This window comes from Hordeum vulgare, chromosome 2H (assembly GCF_904849725.1).
Source record: "Hordeum vulgare subsp. vulgare chromosome 2H, MorexV3_pseudomolecules_assembly, whole genome shotgun sequence".
Lineage (NCBI taxonomy): Eukaryota > Viridiplantae > Streptophyta > Magnoliopsida > Poales > Poaceae > Hordeum > Hordeum vulgare.
In genome coordinates, this window is record NC_058519.1 from 2938429 (window position 1) to 2965003 (window position 26575).

Genomic DNA, 26575 nt, shown 5'->3' on the forward strand with positions numbered 1-26575 from the left:
GCTGGAACCCAAAGCGGAAAAGTGCATCTTCATAGGTTACCCAAAAGAGACAGTTGGGTACACCTTCTATCTCAAATCCGAGGGCAAAGTGTTTGTTGCTAAAAACGGAGCTTTTCTCGAGAAGGAGTTTCTCTCGAGAGAATTGAGTGGGAGGAAGATAGAACTTGACGAGGTTGTCGAACCTCTCATCCCTCTGGATGGTGGCACAGGGCAAGGGGAAACCTCTGTCGTTGCGACGCCGGTTGAGGAGGAAGTTAATGATGATGATCATGAAACTCCGGTTCAAGTTTCTGTCGAACCACGCAGGTCGACGAGACCACGTGCTGCTCCAGAGTGGTACGACAATCCCGTCTTATCGATCATGTTGTTAGACAACAATGAACCTGCAAATTATGAAGAAGCAATGGTGGGCCCAGATTCCGACAAATGGCTAGAAGCCATGAAGTCCGAGATAGGATCCATGTATGAGAACAAAGTGTGGACTTTGGAAGTACTGCCTGAGGGCCGCAAGGCTATTCCGAACAAATGGATCTTTCAGAGGAAGACGGACGCTGATGTCAATGTGACCGTTTATAAAGCTCGACTTGTGTCAAAGGGTTTTTCACAAGTTCAAGGAGTTGACTACGATGAGACATTCTCACCCGTAGCGATGCTTAAGTCCGTCAGAATCATGTTAGCAATAGCTGCATTTTTCAATTATGAAATCTGGCAGATGGATGTCAAAACGGCGTTCCTTAACGGTTTCCTTAAGGAAGAGTTGTATATGATGCAACCCGAAGGTTTTGTCGATCCTAAGAATGCTAACAAGGTGTGCAAGCTCCAGCGATCCAGTTATGGACTGGTGCAAGCATCTCGGAGTTGGAACAAACGCTTTGATGAGGTGATCAAAGCATTTGGGTTTGTACAAGTGGTTGGAGAATCTTGTATTTACAAGAAAGTGAGTGGGAGCTCTGTGGCGTTTCTAATATTATATGTGGATGACATATTGCTGATTGGAAACAACGTAGAGTTTTTGGAGAGCATAAAGGATTACTTGAATAAAAGTTTCTGTATGAAGGACCTAGGAGAAGCTGCTTACATTCTAGGCATTAAGATCAACAGGGATAGATCAAAACGCCTGATAGGACTTTCACAAAGCACATACCTTGATAAAGTTTTGAAGAGGTTCAAAATGGAACAGTCCAAGAAAGGGTTCTTGCCAGTTTTACAAGGTATGAGATTGAGTAAGACTCAGTGCCCAGCAACTGATGAAGATAGAGAGCATATGCGCTCCGTCCCCTATGCTTCAGCCATAGGTTCTATCATGTATGCAATGCTGTGCACTAGACCGGATGTTAGCCTGGCCATAAGTATGGCAGGTAGGTTCCAGAGTAATCCAAGAGTGGATCACTGGACGGCAGTCAAGAATATCCTGAAGTACCTGAAAAGGACTAAGGAGATGTTTCTCGTGTATGGAGGTGACGAAGAGCTCGCCGTAAAAGGTTACGTCGATGCAAGCTTTGACACAGATCCGGACGACTCTAAGTCGCAAACCGGATACGTATTTATTCTTAATGGGGGTGCGGTAAGCTGGTGCAGTTTCAAGCAGAGCGTCGTAGCAGATTCTACATGTGAAGCGGAGTACATGGCTGCCTCGGAGGCAGCTAAGGAGGGTGTCTGGATGAAGCAATTCATGACGGATCTTGGAGTGGTGCCAAGCGCACTGAATCCAATAACCTTGTTCTGTGACAACACGGGTGCCATTGCCCTAGCAAAGGAACCACGGTTTCACAAGAAGTCCAGACACATCAAACGACGCTTCAACCTCAACCGCGACTACGTCGAAGGGGAGGACGTAAAGATATGCAAACTGCACACGGATCTGAATGTAGCAGACCAGCTGACTAAACCTCTTCCACGGGCAAAGCATGATCAACACCAGAATTGTATGGGTGTTAGATTTATTACAATGTAATTCGCATGATGATGTGAGGACTAGATTATTGACTCTAGTGCAAGTGGGAGACTGTTGGAATTATGCCCTAGAGGCAATAATAAATATAGTTATTATTATAATTCCTGTATCAAGATAATCGTTTATTATCCATGCTATAATTGTATTGAATGAAGACTCATTTACATGTGTGGATACATAGACAAAACACTGTCCCTAGCAAGCCTCTAGTTGGCTAGCCAGTTGATCAACGATAGTCAGTGTCTTCTGATTATGAACAAGGTGTTGTTGCTTGATAACTGGATCACGTCATTAGGAGAATCACGTGATGGACTAGACCCAAACTAATAGACGTAGCATGTTGATCGTGTCATTTTATTGCTACTGTTTTCTGCGTGTCAAGTATTTATTCCTATGACCATGAGATCATATAACTTACTAACACCGGAGGAATACTTTGTGTGTATCAAACGTCGCAACGTAACTGGGTGACTATAAAGATGCTCTACAGGTATCTCCGAAGGTGTTCGTTAAGTTAGTATGGATCGAGACTGGGATTTGTCACTCCGTGTGACGGAGAGGTATCTCGGGGCCCACTCGGTAATACAACATCACAAACAAGCCTTGCAAGCAATGTGACTTAGTGTAAGTTGCGGGATCTTGTATTACGTAACGAGTAAAGAGACTTGCCGGTAAACGAGATTGAAATAGGTATACGGATACCGACGATCGAATCTCGGGCAAGTAACATACCGAAGGACAAAGGGAATGACATACGGGATTATACGAATCCTTGGCACTGAGGTTCAAACGATAAGATCTTCGTAGAATATGTAGGATCCAATATGGGCATCCAGGTCCCGCTATTGGATATTGACCGAGGAGTCTCTCGGGTCATGTCTGCATAGTTCTCGAACCCGCAGGGTCTGCACACTTAAGGTTCGACGTTGTTTTATGCGTATTTGAGTTATATGGTTGGTTACCGAATGTTGTTCGGAGTCCCGGATGAGATCACGGACGTCACGAGGGTTTCCGGAATGGTCCGGAAACGAAGATTGATATATAGTATGACCTCATTTGATTACCGGAAGGTTTTCGGAGTTACCGGGAATGTACCGGGAATGACGAATGGGTTCCGGGAGTTCACCGGGGGGGGGGGCACCCACCCCGGGGAAGCCCATAGGTGTTGGGGGTGCCGCACCAGACCTTAGTGGGCTGGTGGGACAGCCCAAAAGAGGCCTATGCGCATTGGGAAGAAAATCAAAGAGAAAAAGAAAAAAAAAGAGGAGGTGGGAAAGGGAAGAAGGACTCCACCTTCCAAACCAAGTAGGACTCGGTTTGGGAGGGGAATCCTTCCCCCCTTGGCTCGGCCGACCCCTTGGGGGTTCTTGGACCCCAAGGCAAGGCTCCCCCCTCTCTCCTATATATAGTGGGGTTTTAGGGCTGATTTGAGACAACTTTGCCACGGCAGCCCGACCACATATCTCCACGGTTTTACCTCTAGATCGTGTTTCTGCGGAGCTCGGGCGGAGCCCTGCTGAGATTAGATCATCACCAACCTCCGGAGAGCCGTCACGCTGCCGGAGAACTCTTCTACCTCTCCGTCTCTCTTGCTGGATCAAGAAGGCCGAGATCATCGTCGAGCTGTACGTGTGCTGAACGCGGAGGTGCCGTCCGTTCAGCACTAGATCGTGGGACTGATCGCGGGGCGGATCGAGGGACGTGAGGACGTTCCACTACATCAACCGCGTTCACTTGAGACAAGTCGTTAATGGTTTTGACTATAAGGTCCGTTCATTTGAGAAATACAACATCAACGGGTATCTCTTTCGTACCTTTGGCAAAGAGCTATCTATGCCCGACCGGAAATCTACAAATTGTGGTGTCTCTGCTATTGGCGAAGGTGTTATCGAGTATTATGGAAGAGTTGAAGCAATTTATGAACTTTAATTCTATGGTGAAAACCCACCGAACATCGTAGTCTTCAAATGTTATTGGTTCCAGCCGAACAAGACTAGAAGGACTCATGAACATATAGGACTAGCCGAAATCAATCCAAACACCCATTTAGATGTTCCCGATGTCTATATTACGGCTCAACAGGCGACCCAAGTTTTCTATCTACCGTGGGCATGCCAAATGGATAAGAATCTGGAAGGTTGGTATGTTGTTTATGAAGTGCCGCCACATGTTAGACCACCTCTCCCAAATGAACAGGATTATGAACCTCACATTAACCCAGACACATATGATGGAGTATTCTTCCAAGAAACACGTCTTTCCAAGAAACGTTTCAAGAACCGCCGTGCTTCACCCAAGAACATGGAAGTAGACAACGACAATGAATTCGACTCCAGCCCTGAGCCGGAACCAGAAGACCTGGAACTCATAGAGGTTACTGATGCGGATGACCTGTCAATGCTTCAACGATTAAAGGAAGGCCTTTCACAACTTCACGTTGTTGAACCCGACGAGCACGTCATTCATGAAGACATGCGTGATAGTGATGATGATGATGCATTTACTGATGATGATTATGAGTTTGTAAGATTCACAACTTAAATTATATATATTTTAATCTTTATTATTCATGTACATATTATTATTCATGTCAGTTATTCAATTTTTTTATGTTGTACTAATTTCTTTTAATCTTTATCATGGCAGGTCACCAGGTGTGGAAAGATGGTGGGCGCTGGTCCAGATCGCTCGACGGGTTCTTCCCAAGCGCCCCGCACGAGGGGTGGTACTTCCCTTCCACCCCTATCTCTCTGTAGAGCCTTGACAGACAGTCTGTCAACACCACCCGTGGGTTCTTCTTCGTCGGCGGCATTGCCCACTGGGAGAGGTGCTGGTCGGGTAGGGAAGAAGGGGAAGGGTACACGGAGAGGTGGTGGCCGCGGAAGATCCAGGAGGGTTGTTGAGCCGTCCTCGCCACCATCACCAGCTCATTCACCCGAGCATAGGACTACTATGGTCGACCCGTTAGCGGAGGAGGCTACGGGGACTCCGTTCCAGGAGCCTGTTGTTCACGGGCATTCGTCCCATGAGACTCCAGTCTAGGAGCAGCCTCGGGTCGAGGTGCCTTCAGTCCACGAGACTACGGTTCCGGAGGCTTCGCCCGACGTGGAGAGGCCCGAATGGGAGACCTGGCCGGATCGTACCGAGTTGCCGGATTGGACCGAGGGTCCGGGTGGCTCAGGGGGCAGGGATGGCGGGGATGAGCTTACGGATAGTGAGGACGATGTGCAGGTGGAAGGGGCCACCGTGTACAAGCGTGGTAGTACATGTCTCCCGGTCGCGCCGGCTACCCGCGAGTAGAGGCCGGTGATTAAACCTGAAGGAGATAGGTAAGTACATTTACTCTTTTTTTAGCTTTTGCCTTCAAGTTTGTTCAAATATCTAATGCGTTGACCTTATCATACTGTAGGGGATGGGTACACCCTCTTGGAATCCGCAGGCCGAACTCCGTCCTTGGTGTGCTTTGCCGAACAAATTTCCCGGGGTTTGTCACGTTGCCTGGTGAGGGTCAGGTTCCTACACTAGGATTTTCCTGGGAGCACTACCAGGCTGCGCAGGCCCCGCCGGAGGAGATTATAGATGGTGTCTTGTGCCACACGAGGGCCGAGCTGGTGATCAAGAGATTTTGGGTAAATTATCCTTTTACAGAATCTAAAATTAACAATATAGCTAATTATTGTACTAATCGGTGTTTTCACGTTTGATTGCAGACCTTCTATAGGTGTGAGGATGGATATGAGGAGGAGGCGGCCAGGGTTCTCGACGCCGAGTGTAGGCGGTTACTACAGAACTTGCGCCACGAGGCTCGGCCGCAGGCTATTCGGGATTACTACGCCACGCATGGTATTAAGAAGCAGAAGAAGGATTGCCGCGGAAAGTTTCTGAAGAAGGAGCAATACATGAAGGTAATTACCTATTCTTAAGTCCTTCTACGTAGTTTTCTTGATTTCATTCATAGGCGTAGCGCTGAAAATTCTTTCTAATAACTTACAGGTGCTCCCGAGATGGTGTGCGGATAAGATGGATTGTTGGGAGGCGTTGGTTGATGAGTGGTGCACAGGCAGCTGGCGAGCCGTCCACGAGAATGTGAAGGATCGGCGTAGCCAAATGGTTGGTGTGCCACACCATCAAGGCAGCGCCAACTTACTTCAGTTCGGACGAAACTGGGTATGTGATTTGCTTCATGATTCATGCAATTCATTCTTGATGCTAATATTTTGTTCCTCTCTTTTAGGCGCATCACAATAAGATGGAGATGCCACACTTGTACGACCTTTATGGCATGGCCCATACTGCCTCGTACAAGAAGGCGAAGGCATTCTCTGAGTCTGACCTGGATGATCCCAATAACTTCACCAACATATCATCCCACCAGAAGCTCGTGTCATACAGGGATGCGGGGAAGGCTACGAAAGGGGATGACTTTAACCCTAGCCAGGAACCTTTGGATCCAAAGCTGGTGATGATATCTGGTGGCGGGAGGCCCCATGGCTCGATAGCCATTGGAGATGGGATAATACGTTGTCCACTCACTCTCCCGGAGATCAAGGCGCACCAGTCGAGCAACTGTCCTGAGATAATGCGTCGTCCACGGCCAGTCGAACTTGCCATCGAGGTTAGTTGTACGGACTAAGAACACTTTCATCCATTTCATTATGTGTGTCACCATAGATCATTACTGTGGTAACGAGGAATGGTGTTTCAGGCTGCTCTTCAGAAAGAGAGATTGGCAAACCAGGCTGCTCTTGAGAAAGATAGATTGGCAAGCCAGTCTGCTCTTGAGGCTGCTCTTGAGAAAGAGAAATTGGCAAGTCAGGTTGCTCTTGATGAGAGGGACCAGACCATGGCACGATTGATTGAGGAGGAGAGGTCCCGGAATGAGGCGGGTCAACGGGCCCTGTACGAGCTTTTTGTGGTAAGTTTTTTTTCACATTAGCCAAATCATGTGTGTAATGTCTGTTTCATTACTAACTAATACGACCCACTCTTCAGGGTATGTGCGAGAAGGGCGGTCAAGTCCCTCCGCCGATGCCCGTCTTCTCTTCGATTAGCACGGTGAGTTTCATTATAAACTAGTATTAATAATTGAGTGTCATCATGCTAGCTAAGACATTGCAAAATATCTATTCTGCAGAATAACTCCCAAGCGGCATCGCACGACCCTTCTCCAGGTGTTTCTCCTCCTTGATGACCACTACGGTAAGTTTCTCTTCTCCTCTTTCATATTCTCCTTGCCTTAATTTCCCCAACAATGACATAGTTAGCCCATTTAGCTCCAAAAAGACATAATTAGCCCATTTAGCTCCAAAATGCCATAATAACATCAAAATGGCATAAGAACCTTGGTTAGCTCATTAATATTATATACTTAGCTTGTTTTCCTCTAAAATGAGATAATTAGCCCATTTAGCTCCAAAAAGACATAGTTAGCTAATTTAGCTCCAAGAAGAGGAGAAGAAATAGGAAAAATGAAAAGAAAGAAGAAGAAGAAGAAGAGAAGAAGGAGAAGGAGGAGGAGGAGGAGATGGAGGAGGAGGAGGAGAAATAGGAAAAATGAAAAGAAAGAAGAAGAAGAAGAAGAGCAGAAGGAGAAGGAGGAGGAGGAGGAGAAGTGTCACGCCCAAGATGCGACCCTATCCTCAATTTGGCACGAAGGCCTCGTCAGGGATAGAAGCACATCTCGTCGTGTCGCAAGAATGGATCGTTACAAGTACATGTACTGAAAAGAAGATATATATATATATATATACATATATATATACATATATATATATATATATATATATTTATATATATATATATATATAATTGGCTTACACTCGCCACAAGCTACATCAGAGTCACATCAGTACATTACATAACCATCATGAAGAAGAGCAGGGTCCGACTACGGACGAAAACAAACGACAAAAGAAGAACGACGTCCATCCTTGCTATCCCAGGCTGCCGGCCTGGAACCCATCCTAGATCGATGATGAAGAAGAAGAAGAAGCAACTCCAAATGAACAATCAATGCGCTCGCGTCAAATAACCTTTACCTGTACCTGCAACTGGTGCTGTAGTAATCTGTGAGCCACAGGGGACTCAGCAATCTCATTTCCAAAGGTATCAAGACTAGCAAAGCTTAATGGGTGAGGCATGGTTAAGTGGTGAGGTTGCAGCAGCGGCTAAGCATATATTTGGTGGCTAAACTTACGAGTACCAGAAATAAGAGGGGGAAGATCTACGCATAGCGGACGTGAACTATTGTTGATCAAATAAATGACCCTGAACACCTACCTACGTCAGACATAACCCCACCGTGTCCTCAATCGGAGAGGGAACTCATGGAAGAGACAGTCACAGTTACGCACACAGTTGGCATATTTTAATTAAGTTAACTTCAAGTTATCTAGAACGAGTGTTAAACAAAGTTTCCACGTTGCCACATAACCGCGAGCACAGCTTTCCGAAAAGATTTAACCCTGCAGGGGTGCTCCAACTAGTCCATCACAAATTACCACAAGCCGCATAGAAATCCTCAATCACAAAGCTCGCGATCTCGTCGGATTCCCTAGTGGAATACCTCAACTCTGAGATTACCCAAAGCATCACCGGAATCCCGATGCACAAGATATCTCGTCAAAGGTAAAACTAATCCAGCAAGGCCGCCCGGCGTGTCGACGATCTCGATAGGAGCCGCGTATCTCGTTCTCAGGACACGACGGATGGAAAAGCCTACAGGTGCCAAACCTCGAGTTCCCCCGTGGTGGCCCCGCAGTCTGTCCTTTTGGGACCAACACACTAGTGGGGACGGGGCCTTTAGCCCCGGCCCATAAGGGGCTTTAGTCCCGGTTCACCAACCGGGACTAAAGGGGCGGGACTAAAGGCCTAAGCTTTAGTCCCGGCCCTGTTACAATCCGGGACTAAAGGTGTTCCACGTGGGTGCCTCGTAGCGCCCTAGGGGCAGGCCCTTTGGGTTTTAGGGTTTAGGTGTTCGGGAGATTAATGTGATGCCTCGTTTGGAGTTCGGGAATTAGTTTTCATATAATTTAAATAGAAATAATTATGTATATATATATATATATAAGATTAACTTATCTTACAAGCGTAAGCATATACAATAGCAAAATTAAACTATTAACACTTAAGCATATACAATAGCAAAATTAAGCAATAATCTAAGAAACACTATTAACACTTAAGCATACACACTATACAATAGCAAAATTAAATGACAAAAAAGATTATATTTCTTCTTCTTGTAACCCTAAACTAATTTTTCCTCTTCTTCTATTTCTTACAAAGGGATTTCATTTTTTGAACTTATTTGAACTCCATACTTTTTGTGTGTTCAAAATGCTCCATTCAAAGGCACATCACAAAATTTCAACAATTTCTGACTTCATTTGGTATTCTTCGTGCATTTACTTATTTTTTTTAGCTAGTTAACCCTGAAATTGAAAAGCACTACAAATGAACTCTGAAAATGTTGAAAGTTGGCATGCTATCATCATTTCACCCACATAGCATGTGTTAAAAAGTTGAGAGGATACGACAAAAACTGGATGCACTTCGTGTACAAAACGGACAATCTCTCTCGAAGTAGCAACGTTTCGAACGAGAACTCATCTCTTCCAAAGGGATTTCATTTTTTTGAACTTATTTGAACTCCATAATTTTTGTGTGTTCAAAATGCACCATTCAAAGGCACATCACAAAATTTCAACAATTTCTGACTTCATTTGGTATTCTTCGTGCATTTACTTATTTGTTTTTGAGCTAGTTGACCCTGAAATTGAAAAGCACTACAAATGAACTCTGAAAATGTAGAAAGTTGGCATGCTATCATCATTTCACCCACATAGCATGTGTTAAAAAGTTGAGAGGGCTACGACAAAAACTGGATGCACTTCGTGTACAAAACGGACAATCTCTCTCAAAGTAGCAGCGTTTCGAACGAGAACTCATCTCTTACAAAGGGATTTCATTTTTTTGAACTTATTTGAAGTCCATACTTTTTGTGTGTTCAAAATGCACCATTCAAAGGCACATCACAAAATTTCAACAATTTCTGACTACATTTGGTATTCTTCGTGCATTTACTTATTTTTTTTGAGCTAGTTGACCCTGAAATTGAAAAGCACTACAAATGAACTCTGAAAATGTTGAAAGTTGGCATGCTATCATCATTTCACCCACATAGGATGTGTTAAAAAGTTGAGAGGGCTACGACTTCGTGTACAAAACGGACAATCTCTCTCAAAGTAGCAGCGTTTCGAACGAGAACTCATCTCTTACAAAGGGATTTCATTTGGTTGAACTTATTTGAACTCCATACTTTTTGTGTGTTCAAAATGCACCATTCAAAGGCACATCACAAAATTTCAACAATTTCTGACTTCATTCGGTATTCTTCGTGCATTTACTTATTTTTTTTGAGCTAGTTGACCCTGAAATTCAAAAGCACTACAAATGAACTGTGAAAATGTTGAAAGTTGGCATGCTATCATCATTTCACCCACATAGCATGTGTTAAAAAGTTGAGAGGGCTACGACAAAAACTGGATGCACTTCGTGTACAAAACGGACAATCTCTCTCAAAGTAGCAGCGTTTCGAACGAGAACTCATCTCTTTCAAAGGGATTTCATTTTTTTGAACTTATTTGAACTCCATACTTTTGTGTGTTCAAAATGCACCATGCAAAGGCACATCACAAAATTTCAACAATTTCTGACTTCATTTGGTATTCTTCGTGCATTTACTTATTTTTTTTGAGCTAGTTGACCCTGAAATTGAAAAGCTCTACAAATGAACTCTGAAAATGTTGAAAGTTGGCATGCTATCACCATTTCACCCACATAGCATGTGTTAAAAAGTTGAGAGGGCTACGACAAAAACTGGATGCACTTCGTGTACAAAACGGGCAATCTCTCTCGAAGTAGCAACTTTTCGAACGAGAACTCATCTCTTACTAAGGGATTTCATTTTTTTGAACTTATTTGAACTCCATACTTTTTGTGTGTTCAAAATGCACCATTCAAAGGCACATCACAAAATTTCAACAATTTCTGACTTTATTTGGTATTCTTCGTGCATTTACTTTTTTTTTTGAGCTAGTTGACCCTGAAATTGAAAAGCACTACAAATGAACTCTGAAAATGTTGAAAGTTGGCATGCTATCATCATTTCACCCACATAGCATGTGTTAATAAGTTGAGAGGGCTACGACAAAAACTGGATGAACTTCGTGTACAAAACGGACAATCTCTCTCGAAGTAGCAGCGTTTCGAACGAGAACTCATCTCTTACAAAGGGATTTCATTTTTTTGAACTTATTTGAACTCCATACTTTTTGTGTGTTCAAAATGTACCATTCAAAGGCACATCACAAAATTTCAATAATTTCTGACTTCATTTGATATTCTTCGTGCATTTACTTATTTTTTTTGAGCTAGTTGACCCTGAAATTGAAAAGCACTACAAATGAACTCTGAAAATGTTGAAAGTTGGCATGCTATCATCATTTCACCCACATAGCATGTGTTAAAAAGATGAGAGGGCTACGACAAAAATAGGATGCACTTCGTGTTGGAGAACGTCGCATGGGAAACAAAAAATTTCCTACGCGCACGAAGACCTATCATGGTGATGTCCATCTACAAGAGGGGATATTCGATCTACGTACCCTTGTAGATCGCACAACAGAAGCGTTAGTGAACGCGGTTGATGTAGTGGAACGTCCTCATGTCCCTCGATCCGCCCCGCGATCCGTCCCACGATCTAGTGTCGAACGGACGGCACCTCCGCGTTCAGCACACGTACAACTCGACGATGATCTCGGCCTTCTTGATCCAGCAAGAGAGACGGAGAGGTAGATGAGTTCTCCGGCAGCGTGACGGCGCTCCGGAGGTTGGTGGTGATCTAATCTCAGCAGGGCTCCGCCCGAGCTTCGCAGAAACGTGATCTAGAGGTAAAACCGTGGAGATATGTGGTCGGGCTGCCGTGGCAAAGTTGTCTCAAATCAGCCCTAAAACCTCCGTATATATAGGGGGAAGAGGGGGAGCCTTGCCTTGGGGTCCAAGGACCCCCAAGGGGTTCGGCCGAGCCAAGGGGGGGGGGGAAGTCCTCCCCTTCCAAACCGAATCCAACTAGGTTTGGAAGGTGGAGTCCTTCTCTCCTTTCCCACCTCATCCTTTTTTTTCCTTTTCTCTTTGATTTTCTTCCTATGGCGCATAGGGCCTTCTTGGGCTGTCCCACCAGCCCACTAAGGGCTGGTGCGCCACCCCCAACGCCTATGGGCTTCCCCGGGGTGGGTTGCCCCCCCGGTGAACACCCGAAACCCATTCGTCATTCCCGGTACATTCCCGGTAACTCCGAAAACCTTCCGGTAATCAAATGAGGTCATCCTATATATCAATCTTCGTTTCCGGACCATTCCGGAAACCCTCGTGACGTCCGTGATCTCATCCGGGACTCCGAACAACATTCGGTAACCAACCATATAACTCAAATACGCATAAAACTGTTGGAATTATGCCCTAGAGGCAATAATAAATGTATAGTTATTATTATAATTCCTGTATCAAGATAATAGTTTATTATCCATGCTATAATTGTATTGAATGAAGACTCATTTACATGTGTGGATACATAGACAAAACACCGTCCCTAGCATGCCTCTAGTTGGCTAGCCAGTTGATCGATGATAGTCAGTGTCTTCTGATTATGAACAAGGTGTTGTTGCTTGATAACTGGATCACGTCATTGGGAGAATCACGTGATGGACTAGACCCAAACTAATAGACGTAGCATGTTGATCGTGTCATTTTGTTGCTACTGTTTTCTGCGTGTCAAGTATTTATTCCTATGACCATGAGATCATATAACTCACTGACACCGGAGGAATGCTTTGTGTGTATCAAACGTCGCAACGTAACTGGGTGACTATAAAGATGCTCTACAGGTATCTCCGAGGGTGGTAGTTGAGTTAGTATGGATCAAGACTGGGATTTGTCACTCCGTGTGACGGAGAGGTATCTCAGGGCCCACTCGGTAATACAACATCACACACAAGCCTTGCAAGCAATGTAACTTAGTGTAAGTTGCGGGATCTTGTATTACGGAACGAGTAAAGAGACTTGCCGGTAAACGAGATTGAAATAGGTATGCGGATACTCACGATCGAATCTCGGGCAAGTAACATACCGAAGGACAAAGGGAATGACATACGGGATTATACGAATCCTTGGCACTGAGGTTCGAACGATAAGATCTTCGTAGAATATGTAGGATCCAATATGGGCATCCAGGTCCCGCTATTGGATATTGACCGAGGAGTCTCTCAGGTCATGTCTACATAGTTCTCGAACCCGCAGGGTCTGCACACTTAAGGTTCGACGTTGTTTTATGCGTATTTGAGTTATATGGTTGGTTACCGAATGTTGTTCGGAGTCCCGGATGAGATCACGGACGTCACGAGGGTTTCCGGAATGGTCCGGAAACGAAGATTGATATATAGGATGACCTCATTTGATTACCGGAAGGTTTTCGGAGTTACCGGGAATGTACCGGGAATGACGAATGGGTTCCGGGGGTTCACCGGAAGGGGGAAACCCACTCCGGGGAAGCCCATAGGTATTTGGGGGGGGGGGTCACACCAGCCCTTAGTGGGCTGGTGGGACAGCCCACCAAATCCTATGCGCCAAAGAAGAAAAATCAAAGAAAGGAAAAAAAAGGAGGGGAAGTGGGAAGGGGGAAGGACTCCCTCCCACCAAACCAAGTAGGACTCGGTTTGGGGGGGGAGAGTCCTCCCCCCTGGCTCGGCCGACCCCTTGGGGTTCCCTTGGACCCCAAGGCAAGGTCCCCCTCCCTCCTCCTATATATATGGGGCTTTTAGGGCAGATTTGAGACGACTTTCTCATTGCTGCCCGACCACATACCTCCATAGTTTTTCCTCTAGATCGTGTTTCTGCGGAGCTCGGGCGGAGCCCTGCTGAGACAAGATCATCACCAACCTCCGGAGCGCCGTCACGCTGCCGGAGAACTCTTCTACCTCTCCGTCTCTCTTGCTGGATCAAGAAGGCCGAGATCATCGTCGAGCTGTACGTGTGCTGAACGCGGAGGTGCCGTCCGTTCGGTACTAGATCGTGGGACTGATCGCGGGATTGTTCGCGGGGCGGATCGAGGGACGTGAGGACGTTCCACTACATCAACCGCGATCTCTAATCGCTTCTGCTGTATGATCTACAAGGGTACGTAGATCACTCATCCCCTCTCGTAGATGGACATCACCATGATAGGTCTTCGTGCGCGTAGGAAAATTTTTGTTTCCCATGCGACGTTCTCCAACAGTGGCATCATGATCTAGGTTCATGCGTAGATGTCTTCTCGAGTAGAACACAAAAGGCTTTGTGGGCGGTGATGTGCGTTTTGCTACCCTCCTTAGTCTTTTCTTGATTCCGCGGTATTGTTGGATTGAAGCGGCTTGGACCGACATTACTCGTACGCTTACGAGAGACTGGTTTCATCGTTACGAGTAACCCCCTTTGCTCAAAGATGACTGGCAAGTGACGGTTTCTCCAACTTTAGTTGAATCGGATTTGACCGAGGAGGTCCTTGGATGAGGTTAAATAGCAACTCATATATCTCCGTTGTGGTGTTTGCGTAAGTAAGATGCGATCCTACTAGATACCCTTGGTCACCACGTAAAACATGCAACAACAAAATTAGAGGACGTCTAACTTGTTTTTGCAGGGTATGATTGTGATGTGATATGGCCAATGATGTGATGTTATATATTGGATGTATGAGATGATCATGTTGTAATAGAAATATCGGCTTGCACGTCGATGGTACGGCAACCGGCAGGAGCCATAGGGTTGTCTTTATACTAACATATGTGCTTGCAGATGCGTTTACTATTTTGCTAGTATGTAGCTTTAGTAGTGATAGCATAAGTAGCACGACAACCCCGATGGCGACACGCTGATGGAGATCATGATGATGAAGATCATGGTGTGGCGCCGGTGACAAGAAGATCGTGCCGGTGCTTTGGTGATGGAGATCAAGAAGCACGTGATGATGGCCATATCATGTCACTTATGAATTGCATGTGATGTTAATCCTTTTATGCACCTTATTTTGCTTAGAACGACGGTAGCATTATGAGGTGATCTCTCACTAAAAATTTCAAGACGAAATTGTGTACTCCTCGACTGTGCACCGTTGCTACAGTTCGTCGTTTCGAGACACCACGTGATGATCGGGTGTGATAGACTCAACGTTCACATACAACGGGTGCAAAACAGTTGCGCACGCGGAACACTCGGGTTAAGCTTGACGAGCCTAGCATGTGCAGACATGGCCTCGGAACACATGAGACCGAAAGGTCGATCATGAATCATATAGATGATATGATTAGCATAGGGATGCTTACCACTAAAACTACTCCCGACTCACGTGATGATCGGACTTGGGATAGTGTCGGTGGATCATGAACCACTCAAATGACTAGAGAGATGTACTTTTTGAGTGGGAGTTTAGCATGTAATCTGATTAAGTTGAACTCTAATTATCTTGAACATAGTCTAAGTCCACTTTGAATATATTTGTGTTGTAGATCATGGCTCACGCAAGTGTCATCCTCAATTTTAATACGTTCCTAGAGAAAGCTAAGTTGAAAGATGATGGAAGCAACTTTGTAGACTGGGCTCGTAATCTTAAGCTAATCTTACAAGCTGGAAAGAAGGATTATGTCCTTAATGCTGCGCTAGGAGATGAACCCCCCGCTACGGCTGATCAGGATGTTAAGAAAGCTTGGTTAGCGCGTAAGGAGGACTACTCAATAGTTCAATGTGCAGTCTTGTACGGCTTAGAACCGGGACTTCAACGTCGCTTTGAGCGTCATGGAGCATTTGAGATGTTCCAGGAGTTGAAGTTTATCTTTCAGAAGAACGCCCGGATCGAGAGGTATGAGACCTCCGATAAATTCTATGCTTGCAAGATGGAGGAAAACTCGTCTGTCAGTGAACATGTGCTCAAAATGTCTGGGTACTCAAACCGTCTAGCTGAACTGGGGATTAAACTCCCGCAAGAAGCTATCACTGACAGAATCCTCCAATCACTGCAGCCAAGCTATAAAGGCTTTGTGTTGAACTACAACATGCAAGGGATGAACAAGTCTCCCGGCGAGTTGTTTGCGATGCCGAAAGTCGCAGAGTCTGAACTCCGTAAAGAACATCAAGTGTTGATGGTAAGCAAGACCACTAGTTTCAAGAGAAACGGCAAAGGCAAGAAGGGCAATTCGAAGAAGAACGGCAAGCCTGTTGCCAATCCGCCGAAGAAACCCAAGGCTGGACCTAAGCCTGAAACAGAGTGCTTCTATTGCAAGGGTATGGGTCACTGGAAGCGCAATTGCCCCAAGTATCTGGCAGATAAGAAGGCGGGCAAAGAAAAATCAGGTATATTTGATATACATGTTATTGATGTGTACTTAACCAGCTCTCGTAGTAGTGCCTGGGTATTCGATACCGGTTCTGTTGCTCACATTTGCAACTCGAAGCAGGAACTGCGGAATAAACGAAGGCTGGCGAAAGACGAAGTGACGATGCGCGTAGGAAACGGTTCCAAGGTTGATGCAATCGCCGTCGGCACCGTGTCACTTCAACTACCATCGGGATTAGTGATGAACTTAAATCATTGTTATTTAGTGCCTGCGTTGAGCATGAACATTATATCTGGATCTTGTTTATTGCGAGACGGTTACTCTTTTAAGTCTGAGAATAATGGTTGTTCTATTTCTATGAGTAACATCTTTTATGGTCATGCACCGAATGTGAGAGGATTATTCATATTGAATCTTGATAGAGATACGCATATACATAACATTGAGACCAAAAGAGTTAGAGTAAACAATGATAGCGCCATATTTTTGTGGCACTGCCGCTTGGGTCATATTGGTGTAAAGCGCATGAAGAAGCTCCATGCTGATGGACTTTTGGAGTCACTTGACTTTTATTCACTTGACACGTGCGAACCATGCCTGATGGGCAAGATGACAAAGACTCCGTTCTCCGGAACAACGGAGCGTGCAAGTGACTTGTTGGAAATCATACATACCGATGTGTGTGGTCCAATGAGCGTGGAGGCACGCGGCGGATATCGTTATTTTCTCACCTTCACTGACGATCTAAGTAGATATGGTTATGTCTACTTGATGAAGCACAAGTCTGAAACATTTGAAAAGTTCGAGCAATTTCAGAGTGAAGTGGAAAATCATCGTAACAAGAAGATCAAGTTCCTACGGTCTGATCGTGGGGGTGAGTATCTGAGTTTCGAGTTTGGTACTCACTTAAGACAATGTGGAATTGTTTCGCAGTTAACACCGCCTGGAACACCACAGCGTAATGGTGTGTCCGAACGTCGTAATCGTACTTTATTAGAAATGGTGCGATCTATGATGTCTCTTACTGATTTGCCGTTATCGTTTTGGGGTTATGCATTAGAAACAGCTGCATTCACTTTAAATAGGGCACCATCAAAATCCGTTGAGACGACACCATACGAACTGTGGTATGGCAAAAGACCAAAGTTGTCGTTTCTTAAAGTTTGGGGATGTGATGCTTATGTCAAAAAGCTTCAGCCTGAAAAGCTGGAACCCAAAGCGGAAAAATGCGTCTTCATAGGTTACCCAAAAGAGACAGTTGGGTACACCTTCTATCTCAAATCCGAAGGCGAAGTGTTTGTTGCTAAGAACGGAACTTTTCTCGAGAAGGAGTTTCTCTCGAGAGAATTGAGTGGGAGGAAGATAGAACTTGACGAGGTTGTCGAACCTTTCATCCCTCTGGATGGTGGCGCAGGGCAAGGGGAAACCTCTGTCATTGCAACGCCGGTTGAGGAGGAAGTTAATGATGATGATCATGAAACTCCAGTTCAAGTTTCTGTTGAACCACGTAGGTCGACGAGATCACGCGCTGCTCCAGAGTGGTACGGTAATCCTGTCTTATCAATCATGTTGTCAGACAACAATGAACCTGCAAATTATGAAGAAGCAATGGTGGGGCCAGATTCCAACAAATGGCTAGAAGCCATGAAATCCGAGATAGGATCCATGTATGAGAACAAAGTGTGGACTTTGGAGATACTACCTGAGGGCCGCAAGGCTATTCAGAACAAATGGATCTTTAAGAAGAAGACGGACGCTGACGGTAATGTGACCGTTTATAAAGCTCGACTTGTGGCAAAGGGTTTTTTACAAGTTCCAGGAATTGACTACGATGAGACTTTCTCTCCCGTAGCGATGCTTAAGTCCGTCAGAATCATGTTAGCAATAGCTGCATTTTTCGATTATGAAATCTGGCAGATGGATGTCAAAACGGCGTTCCTTAACGGTTTCCTTAAGGAAGAGTTGTATATGATGCAACCCGAAGGTTTTGTCGATCCTAAAAATGCTGATAAAGTGTGCAAGCTCCAGCGATCCATTTATGGACTGGTGCAAGCATCTCGGAGTTGGAACAAACGCTTTGATGAGGTGATCAAAGCATTTGGGTTTATACAAGTGGTTGGAGAATCTTGTATTTACAAGAAAGTGAGTGGGAGCTCTGTGGCGTTCCTAATATTATATGTGGATGACATATTACTGATTGGAAACAACGTGGAGCTTTTGGAGAGCATAAAAGGTTACTTGAATAAAAGTTTCTCTATGAAGGACCTAGGAGAAGCTGCTTACATTCTAGGCATTAAGATCTATAGGGATAGATCAAAACGCCTGATAGGACTTTCACAAAGCACATACCTTGATAAAGTTTTGAAGAGGTTCAAAATGGAACAGTCCAAGAAAGGGTTCTTGCCAGTGTTACAAGGTACGAGATTGAGTAAGACTCAGTGCCCAGCAACTGATGAAGATAGAGAGCATATGCGCTCCGTCCCCTATGCTTCAGCCATAGGTTCTATCATGTATGCGATGCTGTGCACTAGACCGGATGTTAGCCTGGCCATAAGTATGGCAGGTAGGTTCCAGAGTAATCCAGGAGTGGATCACTGGACGGCGGTCAAGAATATCCTGAAGTACCTGAAAAGGACTAAGGAGATGTTTCTCGTGTATGGAGGTGACGAAGAGCTCGCCGTAAAAGGTTACGTCGATGCAAGCTTTGACACAGATCCGGACGACTCTAAGTCGCAAACCGGATACATATTTATTCTTAATGGGGGTGCAGTAAGCTGGTGCGGTTCCAAGCAAAGCGTCGTAGCAGATTCTACATGTGAAGCGGAGTACATGGCTGCCTCGGAGGCAGCTAAGGAGGGTGTCTGGATGAAGCAGTTCATGACGGATCTTGGAGTGGTGCGAAGTGCACTGGATCCAATAACCTTGTTTTGTGACAACACTGGTGCCATTGCCCTGGCAAAGGAACCAAGGTTTCACAAGAAGACCAGACACATCAAACGACGCTTCAACCTCATCCGCGACTACGTCGAGGAGGAGGACGTAAATATATGCAAAGTGCACACGGATCTGAATGTAGCAGACCCGCTGACTAAACCTCTTCCACGGCCAAAACATGATCGACACCAGAACTGTATGGGTGTTAGATTTATTACAATGTAATTCACATGGTGATGTGAGGGCTAGATTATTGACTCTAGTGCAAGTGGGAGACTGTTGGAATTATGCCCTAGAGGCAATAATAAATGTATAGTTATTATTATAATTCCTGTATCAAGATAATAGTTTATTATCCATGCTATAATTGTATTGAATGAAGACTCATTTACATGTGTGGATACATAGACAAAACACCGTCCCTAGCATGCCTCTAGTTGGCTAGCCAGTTGATCGATGATAGTCAGTGTCTTCTGATTATGAACAAGGTGTTGTTGCTTGATAACTGGATCACGTCATTGGGAGAATCACGTGATGGACTAGACCCAAACTAATAGACGTAGCATGTTGATCGTGTCATTTTGTTGCTACTGTTTTCTGCGTGTCAAGTATTTATTCCTATGACCATGAGATCATATAACTCACTGACACCGGAGGAATGCTTTGTGTGTATCAAACGTCGCAACGTAACTGGGTGACTGTAAAGATGCTCTACAGGTATCTCCGAGGGTGGTAGTTGAGTTAGTATGGATCAAGACTGGGATTTGTCACTCCGTGTGACGGAGAGGTATCTCAGGGCCCACTCGGTAATACAACATCACACACAAACCTTGCAAGCAATGTAACTTAGTGTAAGTTGCGGGATCTTGTATTACGGAACGAGTAAAGAGACTTGCCGGTAAACGAGATTGAAATAGGTATGCGGATACTGACGATCGAATCTCGGGCAAGTAACATACCGAAGGACAAAGGGAATGACATACGGGATTATACGAATCCTTGGCACTGAGGTTCGAACGATAAGATCTTCGTAGAATATGTAGGATCCAATATGGGCATCCAGGTCCCGCTATTGGATATTGACCGAGGAGTCTCTCAGGTCATGTCTACATAGTTCTCGAACCCGCAGGGTCTGCACACTTAAGGTTCGACGTTGTTTTATGCGTATTTGAGTTATATGGTTGGTTACCGAATGTTGTTCGGAGTCCCGGATGAGATCACGGACGTCACGAGGGTTTCCGGAATGGTCCGGAAACGAAGATTGATATATAGGATGACCTCATTAGATTACCGGAAGGTTTTCGGAGTTACCGGGAATGTACCGGGAATGACGAATGGGTTCCGGGGGTTCACCGGAAGGGGGCAACCCACTCCGGGGAAGCCCATAGGTATTTGGGGGGGTCACACCAGCCCTTAGTGGGCTGGTGGGACAGCCCACCAAATCCTATGCGCCAAAGAAGAAAAATCAAAGAAAGGAAAAAAAGGAGGGGAAGTGGGAAGGGGGAAGGACTCCCTCCTACCAAACCAAGTAGGACTCGGTTTGGGGGGGGGAGAGTCCTCCCCCCTGGCTCGGCCGACCCCTTGGGGTTCCCTTGGACCCCAAGGCAAGGTCCCCCTCCCTCCTCCTATATATATGGGGCTTTTAGGGCAGATTTGAGACGACTTTCTCACGGCTGCCCGACCACATACCTCCATAGTTTTTCCTCTAGATCGTGTTTCTGCGGAGCTCGGGCGGAGCCCTGCTGAGACAAGATCATCACCAACCTCCGGAGCGCCGTCACGCTGCCGGAGAACTCTTCTACCTCTCCGTCTCTCTTGCTGGATCAAGAAGGCCGAGATCATCGTCGAGCTGTACGTGTGCTGAACGCGGAGGTGCCGTCCGTTCGGTACTAGATCGTGGGACTGATCGCGGGATTGTTCGCGGGGCGGATCGAGGGACGTGAGGACGTTCCACTACATCAACCGCGATCTCTAATCGCTTCTGTTGTACGATCTACAAGGGTACGTAGATCACTCATCCCCTCTCGTAGATGGACATCACCATGATTGGTCTTCGTGCGCGTAGGAAAATTTTTGTTTCCCATGCGACGTTCTCCAACAAAAACAACGTCGAACCTTAAGTGTGCAGACCCTGCGGGTTCGAGAACTATGCAGACATGACCTGAGTGACTCCTCGGTCAATATCCAATAGCGGGACCTGGATGCCCATATTGGATCCCACATATTCTACGAAGATCTTATCGTTTGAACCTCAGTGCCAAGGATTCATATAATCCCGTATGTCATTCCCTTTGTCCTTCGGTATGTTACTTTCCCGAGATTCGATCGTCAGTATCCGCATACCTATTTCAATCTCCTTTACCGGCAAGTCTCTTTACTCATTCGGTAATACAAGATACTGCAACTTACACTAAGTCACATTGCTTGAAAGGCTTGTGTGTGATGTTGCATTACCGAGTGGGCCCCGAGACACCTCTCCGTCACACGGAGTGACAAATCCCAGTCTTGATCCATACTAACTCAACGAACACCTTCGGAGATACCTGTAGAGCATCTTTATAGTCACCCAGTTACGTTGCGACGTTTGATACACATAAAGCATTCCTCCGGTGTCAGTGAGTTATTTGATCTCATGGTCATAGGAACAAATACTTGACACGCAGAAAACAGTAGCAACAAAATGACACGATCAACATGCTACGTCTATTAGTTTGGGTCTAGTCCATCACGTGATTCTCCTAATGACGTGATCCAGTTATCAAGCAACAACACCTTGTTCATAATCAGAAGACCCTGACTATCTTCATTCAATACAATTATAGCATGGATAATAAACGATTATCATGAACAAAGAAATATAATAATAACTAATTATTGTTGCCTCTAGGGCATATTTCCAACAGTCTCCCACTTGCACTAGAGTCAATAATCTAGTTCACATCACCATGTGATTTCAACGAATCCAACACCCATATAGTTCTGGGGTCTGATCACGTCTTGCTCGTGAGAGAGGTTTTAGTCAACGGTTCTGGAACTTTCAGATCCGTGCGTTCTTTACAAATCTTTATGTCATCTTATAGATGCTGCTACTACGTGCTATTCGGAAATGCTCCAAATATCTACTCTACTATACGAATCCGTTTCACTACTCATAGTTATTCGGATTAGTGTCAAAGCTTGCATCGACGTAACCCTTTACGACGAACTCTTTAACCACCTCCATAATCGAGAAAAATTCCTTAGTCTATTTAGTTACTAAGAATAACTTTGACCGCTGATCAGTGATTCAATCCTGGATCACTCTGTGTACCTCTTAACAGACTTGCTGCAAGGCACACATCAGGTGCGGTACTCAGCATGGCATACTTTAGAGTCTACGGCTAAGGCATAGAAGACGACCTTCGTCTATTCTCTTTATTCTGCCGTGGTCGGGTTTTGAGTCTTACTCAAATTCTTACCTTACAATGCAACCAAGAACTCCTTCCTTGCTGATCTATTTTGAACTCCTTCAAAAACTTGTCAAGGCATGCATCTTGTTGAAACTTCCATTAAGCGCTTTTGATCTATCTCCATAGATCTTTGATGCTCAACGTTCAAGTAGCGCAATCCAGGTATTCCTTTGAAAACTCCTTTCAAACAACCTTGTATGCTTTACAGAAATTCTACATTACTTCTGATCCACAATATGTCAACCACATATACTTATCAGAAATTCTGTAGTGCTCCCACTCACTTCTTTGGAAATACAAGTTTCTCATAAACCCTGTACAAACCCAAAATCTTTGATCATCTCATCAAAGTGTATATTCCAACTCCGAGATGCTTGCACCAGTCCAATGAAGGATCGCTGGAGCTTGCACACTTGTTAGTATCTTTAGGATCGACAAAACCTCCTGGTTGTATCACATACAATGTTTGCTCAAGGAAACCGTCGAGGAAACAATGTTTTGTCTTCCTATGTGCAATATTTCACAAATAATTCAACAACTATTAACATAATTCCAACAGACTTTTAGCATCGTTATGAGTGAGAAAGTCTCATCATAGTCAACTATTTGATCTTGTCAGAAACATCTTTGCGACAAGTCGAGCTTTTCTTAATAGTGACTTATCACCATCATCGTCTGTCTTCCTTTTAAAGATCCATCTTTACTCAATAGTTTTACTACCATCAAGTAGTTCTTCCAAAGTCTACACTTTGTTTTCATACATGGATCCTCTCTCGGATTTCATGGCTTCTAGCCATTTGTCGGAATCCGGGCCCACCATTGCTTTCTCCATAACTCGTAGGTTCACTGTTGCTCAACAACATGACCTTCAAGACAGGGTTACCGTACCACGTAGCAGTAGTACACGACCTTGTCGACCTACGAGGCTTGTAGCAACTTGATCCGATGCTCGATGATCACCATCATCAGCTTTCACTTCAATTGGTATAGGCGCCACAGGAACAACTTCCTGCGCCCTGCTACACACTGGTTGAAGTGATGGTTCAATAACCTCATCAAGTTCTACAACCCTCCCACTCAATTCTTTCGAGAGAAACCTTTCCTCGAGAAAGGATCCGTTTCTAGAAACAAACACTTTGCTTTCGGATCTGAGATAGGAGATGTACCCAACTGTTTTGGATATCCTATGAAGATGCATTTATCCGCTTTGGGTTCGAGCTTATCAGACTGAAACTTTTTCACATATGTGTCGAAGCCCCAAACCTTCAAGAAACGACAGTTTAGATTTCTCTAAACCTCAGTCTATACTGTATCATCTCAACGGAAATACGCGGTGCCCTATTTAAAGTGAATGCGGTTGTCTCTAATGCATAACCCATAAGCGATAGTGGTAATTCGATAAGAGACATCACAGCATGCACCATACCAAATAGTGCATGGCTATGACGTTCACACACATCATCACACTATGATGTTCCAGGTGGCATGAACTGCGAAACAATTTCCACATTGTCTTAACTGCGTACCAAAACTCGTAACTCAGATATTCATTTCTATGATCATATCGTAGACAGTTTATCCTCTTGTTACGACGAACTTCACTCCGAAATAGAATTGAACTTTTAAATATTTCAGACTTGTGATTCATTAAGTAAATACTCTTGTATCTGCTCAAATCGTCATTGAAGTAAGAACATAATGATATCCACTGCGTGCCTCAGCACCCGTTGGACTGCATACATCAAAATGTATCACTTCCAACAAGTTACTATCTTGTTTCATCTCAATGAAAACAAGGCCTTGCTCATGTGGTATGATTTGCATGTCACTAGTGATTCAAAATCAAGTGAGTATAAGGATCCATCAGCATGGAGCCTCTTCATGCTATTTATACCAACATGACTCAAGCGACAGTGCCACAAGTAAGTGGTACTATCATCATTATCTCGTGTCTTTTGGCACCAATATCATGAACATGTGTAACACTACGATCGAGATTCAATAAACCATTGAAGGTGATTATTCAAGCAAATAGAGTAACCATTATCCTCTTTAAATGAATAAACGTACTGCAATAAACATGATCCAATCATGTTCATGCTTAACGCAAGCACCAAATAACAATTATTTAGGTTTACACCAATCGCGATGGTAGAGGGAGCGTGCGACGTTTTGATCATATCAATCTTGGAAACACTTCCAACACGTATCGTCACCTCGCCTTTAGCTAGTCTCCGTTTATGCCGTAGCTATCATTTCGTGTTACTAATCACTTAGCAACCGAACCGGTATCCAATACCCTCATGCTACTAGGAGTACTAGTAAAGTACACATCATGTATATCAGATATACTTCTTTCGACTTTTGCCAGCCTACTCATCTACCAAGTATCTAGAGTTGCTCCGCCTCAGTGACTGTTCCCCTCATTACAGAAGCACTTAGTCTCAGGTTTGGGTTTAATCTTGGGTCTCTTCATTAGTGCAGCAACTGTTTTGCCGTTTCACGAAGTATCCCTTCTAGCCCTTGCCTTTCTCGAAACTTAGTGGTTTTACTAACCATCAACTATTGATGCTCCTTCTTGATTTCTACTTTCGCAGTGTCAAACACCAGGAATCACTCAAAGATCATTGTATCTATCCTTGATATGTTATAGTTCATCACGAAGCTCTCACAGCTTGGTGGCAGTGACTTTGGAGAACTATCACTATCTCATCTCGAAGATTAACTCCCACTTGATTCAAGCGATTGTCGTACTCAGACAATCTTAGCACACGCTCAACGATTGAGTTTTTCTCTTTTACTTTGTGGACAAAGAATCTCGTCGGAGGTCTCGTACCTCTTAACAAGGGCACAAGCATGAAATCACAATTTCATCTTTGTAGAACATCACTTATGTTCCGTGACGTTTTCAAAACGTCTTCGGCGCCTTGCTTCTAAGACATTAAGTATTTTGCGCTGAACTATCGTGTAGTCATCAGAAACGTGTATGTCGGATGTTCACAGCATCCACAGACGACGCTCGAGGTGCAGCACACCGAGTGGTGCATTAAGGACATAAGCCTTCTGCGCAGCAACGAGGACAATCCTCTACAAAGTTTGCTACTATCAACTTTCAACTAAATTTTCTCTAGGAACATATAAAAATAGTAGAGGTATAGCGCAAGCTACATCGTAATTCGCAAAGACCATTAGACTATGTTCATGACAATTAGTTCAATTAATCATATTACTTAAGAACTCCCACTCAAAAAGTACATCTCTCTAGTCAATTGAGTGGTACATGATCCAAATCCACTATCTCAAGTCCGATCATCACGTGAGTTGAGAATAGTTTCAGTGGTAAGCATCTCTATGCTAATCATATCAACTATACGATTCATGCTCGACCTTTCGGTCTCATGTGTTCTGAGGCCATGTCTGCACATGCTAGGCTCGTCAAGCTTAACCCGAGTGTTCCGCGTGTGCAACTGTTTTGCACCCGTTGTATGTGAACGTTGAGTCTATCACACCCGATCATCACGTGGTGTCTCGAAACGAAGAACTGTCGCCACGGTGCACAGTCGGGGAGAACACAATTTCGTCTTGAAATTTTAGTGAGAGATCACCTCATAATGCTACCGTCGTTCTAAGCAAAATAAGGTGCATAAAGGGATTAACATCACATGCAATTCATAAGTGACATGATATGGCCATCATCACGTGCTCCTTGATCTCCATCACCAAAGCACTGGCACGATCTTCTTGTCACCGGCGTCACACCATGATCTCCATCATCATGATCTCCATCAACATCTCGCCATCGGGGTTGTCGT